We start from the raw sequence: 6515 nt of genomic DNA on the forward strand, positions 1-6515 counted from the left end.
TTCCCATGTGCCACGAGTGACACTCGGGAGGTTTCTAAAGCACAAGGGAAACATGAAATTTTTCCTTGTGGCCAGGTACTGCACACGGGTGATTCGTTGGTGCACGGGGACGTCCACCGAAAGCTGTAGAAGCCGTGCCGAGTAACAGAGAAAATTGCTGATCCGTTCTGACGCCTTCTTTTCCCTCCATCAAAGACACGGGTGGGCTCCTTTCCCTCCACCAAAAATTTCCCCTTCCCTGTCTCTTGACCCTTCACGCCTGCTGCTCTCACTCATCCAACAAAATTTCTGCTCCACCTTTCCTCTTGCTGCTTCCCACCCTAGCGAGCTTGCTTCACCATGGCACCCCCACTGGACCTCCCCGCTGACGGCTGCTGCTGATCTCTGCTCCTTCTCCCTCACCTCCCTGGCTGCTGCCACTTCGGAATCTCAAGAGCTGCACCTGCCCTCTACTACATTAAATCCTATTGATGATGGTGGTTGTGTTGGCTTCCCCACTTGATTAACCAAATTTTGCTCAAGGGATTAGCCCTATTTTCTAATGGTAGGTTGCCCTCGTGTGTGCAGTTTTATTTTCTGGGAGCTGAGAACAGCTTTCTTTATTCTTTTTGAAAGAAAAATCTGGTAGTAGCTTGAGGGACAGCTGCATGTGTAGTGATTGCCTGAAATTTGCAACCCAGATTAGCCCTATCCTTTTTGTGTTTTTTCTTGGTGTAGATTTGTGAATCTGAAATATATTATGTGGAAGAATGTTTCACAGGATGGTTTCATTTAGTTAGTTGGTGCCACTCTGCACTTTTCATTAGTCTCTATCTTCTCTGAATTTCCAATGCTGGTAGTCTAATAAGAGCGAAATGCTTTAATAAAAAATAGAATATTGTATGTACCATAGTGATGGCTGCTCATATGCACTTTGTATTTCTTATCCCTTTGATGCACAAATGTGAGTCTAAATATTGTAAAGTTGGATAGATGTGTCCTGTTCTTGCAATAGCCAAAATTAATTAAGTCAATAGTAAAGCCTATGTATTGTGTATGCAATACTCTTCTGCAATTTTAACTTCACTTTGTGTTTGTTCTTGGAATAATATAATTTAATCCATGCTAATAAGAGTTCAACTTGCATTGGCCCGAAGCTGCCTCTGTCTGGGGGGCCAATTGCTTGCAGATTACAACAATCTTGCTGCTATCTAAAGGATAGACGTATTCCAGAACACATCTAGGCTACTAGCTGTTGCACGCCTCAGAACGGTGGTAGGCAGGTAAGGCACACTCATCTACCTTCTTATCTTTCGTAAGTCTGTTTATATGATTGTGATGGCATGTTTGATTTGGTGAATGATATCGTGCGGGATTTGAGGGGTGAGAATAAATCATGTTAATTTTATGGGGAGTCTATCGTTTGATCTTTCAAGAGAATATATTAACATGTCCACATGTGAGATTCTAATTTACACTTCATATACAAACATGAATATGTGTGGTTGCATATAATTTATGGTAGATAAAATGTTGGTATAGTGTATCTGAATTATTTTGTAATTTTATGACCACTAGGATAATGGAAGATCGTAGTTGGATGTACACGGGGCATAGAGGGCAGGAGATTATACTACTGAATGGATAGAGAAAGCTGAATAGTTTGTAGATTATGTGTTTGGTAGAGCAAGTGGTGAGGATGTCCCATGCCCATGCAAATTTTGTGGTAATACACGGCCACAAATAAGGATGACAATGATTACACACTTGTGCAAGTTTGGATTTAGACTAGATTATACAGTGTGGGTCTACCATGGTGAAGAGCACCCAACTAGATATGAGATACTGAGGCAGTGCACCGATGATCATGAGTTTGATAATGATTGAATAGATGACATGGTCAACGATGTCCGTGATGCACATGGACCATCTATAGAGGAAGAACCTGAGCCTGTAGCCCATGCTTTCTTTCAAATGTTATCTGCAGCAAGCCAGCCTCTCCATGAACACACACAAGTCTACCTACTTGATGCTATCACCTGTCTACTTGTAGTCAAGTCTCAATTCAGCACAAGCATTGCATGCTTTGATGCTTTCTTGAGTGTTATCTGCACCCTTCTCCCACATGGCCATAAACTTTCCCGTAACTTATATGAGGCAAAGAAATTACTAAGTGCCCTTAGTATGCCATATGAGAAGATAGATGCTTGCCCCAATAACTGTATGTTGTTTAGGAAGGAGAATGAGAACAAGAATTTTTGTGATAAATGTGGTGAGTCTAGGTATATTGAAGTTCAAGGAAGTGATGGTCTAAAGAGGTAGCTCACTGTGGCCAGGAAAGTGTTGCGCTATCTACCAGTCATATCACGGCTTCAACGTCTGTACATATCAGAAGGTTCAGCCAAACAAATGACATGGCACAAGTATGGCCATCGCTACCATCCAGATAAGCTAGTCCACCCATCTGACGGTGAAGCATGGAAGAAATATGACCGGGATTTTCCAGAGTTTGCTGCTGAACCTAGAAATGTTCGGCTTGCAATTGCAACAGATGGATTCAACCCATTTGGTATGGGTGCTTCACCTTACTCTTGCTGGCCTGTGTTTGTAATCCCACTCAACCTCCCACCTGGTGTTATCATGCAAAAGCACAACATTTTCCTCAGTTTAGTAATCCCTGAACCCAAATACCCTGGAAAGAACATTAATGTATTTATGCAGCCCCTAGTAGATGACTTGAATGTAGCTTTCAACCAAGGCGTACTTACATATGATCGGGCATCAAAGCAGAATTTCACAATGCGTGCAACATATCTATACTCCCTCCATGATTTTCCCGGCTATGGCATTTTTTCTGGGCGGTGCATGCATGGAGAAATGCCCTGTCCAGTTTGCATGGATAGTGTAAAATGCATATGGTTGAAGTCTGGTCACAAGTGGTCCTTCTTTGATTCCCATCGACAGTTTCTTCCATTGGATCATGAGTTTAGGTCTGATACTGGGGGCTTTCGGGCAAATGTTTCTGTCCACAATGAAGCATCTCCTCACCTAACAGGAGAGGAGAAACGTGCACAATTTGAAGCCCTTGACCCCCTTGCTGATGGTGATGGGTTCAAGGAATATGGCGATCAACACAATTGGACCCACATTCCAGGCCTATGGCAGTTATCATACTTTGATAAGCTTCTTCTTCCGCACAACACAGATGTAATGCACAATGAGAAGAATGTCATGGAGGCCATATTTAACACATTCTTTGACCTTCCTGACAAGACCAAGGACAATGTTAAGGCTCGTATTGATCAAGCTGAACTTTGCAATAGACCACATCTCAACATGATTTACAAACCCTCTACCGGAAAATGGGAGAAGCCACAAGCAGATTTTTTCTTGAGTAGACCCCAATGGAAGGAAATACTAGAGTGGTTTCAGACCCTAAAGTTTCCTGATGGGTATGCAGCAAATTTGAGGAGAGGAGTGAACCTGAGTACCATGCGCATCAATGGGTTAAAGAGTCATGATTATCACATAATGATGGAACGCCTATTACCTGTCATGTTTCGAGGGTATGTTCCGGATAATGTCTGGGAAGTGATGGCAGAGTTGAGCCTCTTTTATCATCAGCTATGTGCGAAAGAGCTAGACCCCATTGTGTTGGAAAGCATGGAGCGTGAAGCACCTATTTTACTTTGTAAGTTAGAGAAGATCTTTCCTCCAGGGTTCTTTAATCCAATGCAGCACCTAATTCTTCATCTCCCATATGAGGCAAGGATGGGTGGACCAGTACAATATCGTTGGATGTTTTGAATTGAGAATTGTCAAAAAGACCTTAGAAGCAAAGTAAAAAACAAATCTCATGTTGAAGCGGGTATTGTAGAGGCAGAAACTCTTGAAGAAATCTCAAACTTCTCATCCATCTACTTCTCTGACCATGTCCCCACGGTTCATAATCTAATCCCAAGATACAATGTGGACTCAGCCTCTTCAAATCAAGGGGTGACACCACTTGTAAGGCAGGAAGACGGGAATTGACAGAGAAAGAGTGGCAGACTGCTATGCTGTATGTCCTCACCAATCTTCATGAGGTTGATGACTATGTTGGGTAAGCAATTTTATTTTGGTTGAAGTTACAAGTTATTGACTTTCCTGAATTAGCCTTGTGATTTTATCACTTGTAGGCAATTCAAGGATGAACAATGGAAGAGACATGGTGATCCAACTAGGAGACAACTTGAGAATTTACTAAGGAATGGTGCTGGGTGTGGCCATCCTAATTTTGTTTCTTGGTTCTATCAGCTAGTAAGATCATTGTCCTATTCTCTCCCCTTGACATTGTATCCCTGTGAAATGTGAGCCTAACACCAATTAACTTTGTAGAGCTTGAGGGACAGGGACATGTCCATGAGTGCTGACTTGAAGCAAGTAGCAAAAGGATACCACCAATGGGTGAAAACATATAGTACCTATGATGTGAATGGTTACCGGTTTCGAACAGATAAACATGAGAAGGAAAGGCCTAATGCAACTACCATAAATTGTGGCTTAGTGACTATTGGCCAAGACAACGATGGTATAACAATTGAGTACTATAGATTTATCAAAGATATCATTGAACTCAGTTTTGAAGGCCGTATATCTCTGTCTCTTGTCTTGTTCAATTGTCATCGGTTCCATCCAAGAAATGGAGTTAGACAAATGTTGCAGTATGGGTTGGTAGAGGTTGCACATGGGACTATAAATCCAGGTTTTGAGCCATTTGTTGTAGCTCAACAAGCCACATAGGTGTACTACATCCCTTACCCATGCAAATCTATACCAATTCTTGCGAACTGGTGGGTGGTATATAAGGTTAATGCACCGGGTAAACTGCTTGCCCCTTCTGAGCAGGACTATGATATTGAGACCAATGCCTTTGGGTCTGAATTCTTTCAAGAAGATGGTCTTCAGGGCACTTTTGTTATTAATCTTTCTGAAGGGTTGCATAGTAGGGATAATGAAGAAAGGGAAGTTGAGGAGGTTTCAAACCCTGATGACTTAAGAATGCTAAATAAGTCAAATGCGGGTGTTAATGGTGCTGATACTAATGCCTTTGATGCACAACCTCTTGAAGAAGTTGAAGATGATGTTAACTTGATTGAAGTCACAGCTGATGAGGCGGCTAACTTTGATGAGTACTTCTAAGTGTGTGTTTTGACATTTTGTTGGCTATACCTTTCGATTTGTTTTGTACTATTTCATAGCTGTTTTATTTTTTCTAATTGTTATAACTGATATAACTCTTTATTTCAGGATGATGCGCTTAAGCACAGGATCTGAGGGGTCTTCTTCCTCCAGCCAAGGAAGAACTGGATCCAGGGCTGGATCAAGTACATCTATGATGCAGATAGTTGCACAACCTGTTGCTGATAACAATCAATCAGAGGAGGCAGAGATGGAGGATGAGGAAGTTGAGGAGGAATTGTTCTCACGGGGTCCCTCACGACTCCCACAGGCCCCTGCAAGGGAAGAGGAAACGCCTGTCATCACTCTGCAAGGAGATACGTATGTATATTTGACACAAAATTTAGAGAATAACTTTGCACTGTAATTGCTTATGTGTTAAGCTTCTATTGAGGTTTACTTGACATGTACACAGGCACTGGATTGAAGAAACCACAGAAGGAAGTCTTCCAAATGGTATACTTGGCTTGATTGTTCGGGATAAGTTCCTTGGACTAGTCACATATGAAGGCAAGGAGGAGCCTTCATTTTCATGGAAGCACTACTTGCTGGTGCCTGACCCCATCACTGATCCGGAGAGACAATTAAACAACCTTCTTGAGCGAGTAGAGGAGGATTTCTGGGTAAGTAAAATATGTACAAACCTGCAAATGAGTAATCATTTTTGTGCACTAACTCATTATTTGAAGCGTTTTCCTATTTGTAGCTCTACTTTAGATGGGCAGAAAATAGATAGCATCATGCTAGAAGAAATGTTCACAATGTCACACAGGACCTCATCCCACGAATGTTCTACGAAGGGCGCATCCAGTCTGTGATCACCTACCACAAAAATATATTGAAACGAAAAATAGGTAGGTCAGAGGCATGTAGGACATATCTTACATTGGAACAATATATGCAGGTAAGTTGTCATGTTCCAATATAGTTGTGACATGCATTATCTATGTTCCAGTTTTATGCTATTTAAAATGCTTTCTTCTACATGTAGGCAAAAGCTTGGTGGGCAATGAAGTGCCCACAGGCATGGAGGAAAGTTGCAGAATTGAAGTGGTGTAAAAATGAATGGAAAAGCTTTGTCTTGTGCGGGTAGAAAGAGAAAGGAGCAGATGCCAGCACCTGCCCACTACCAGGGCAGTGCTTCAATGCCTCGTTATAAGAGAAAATTGGTGAGTGAGTTGCATTAAAATGGAAAATATCTTTTTAGATCCATTAGTTTCTTAGTACCTGAAAACGAGTCTACAAGGCAAAAATATACCATTGTCAATTGTTTGATGCAGGAAAAGCAAGAGAAGAGGCCAATATCTGATATTGAA

General features: G+C 41.7%; 1 long non-coding RNA gene across 1 annotated transcript; it reads left to right on the forward strand.

The window, feature by feature from the left end:
* Positions 1-169: 169 nt before the first annotated feature.
* On the forward strand, positions 170-5515 carry LOC133901284 (uncharacterized). Its single transcript, XR_009906701.1, has 3 exons — positions 170-544; positions 1137-1262; positions 5269-5515. It is a non-coding gene; the product is annotated as an uncharacterized LOC133901284 (long non-coding RNA).
* The last annotated feature ends 1000 nt before the right edge of the window (positions 5516-6515 follow it).

Source organism: Phragmites australis, chromosome 20, assembly GCF_958298935.1.
Source record: "Phragmites australis chromosome 20, lpPhrAust1.1, whole genome shotgun sequence".
In the NCBI taxonomy this organism is placed as follows: domain Eukaryota; kingdom Viridiplantae; phylum Streptophyta; class Magnoliopsida; order Poales; family Poaceae; genus Phragmites; species Phragmites australis.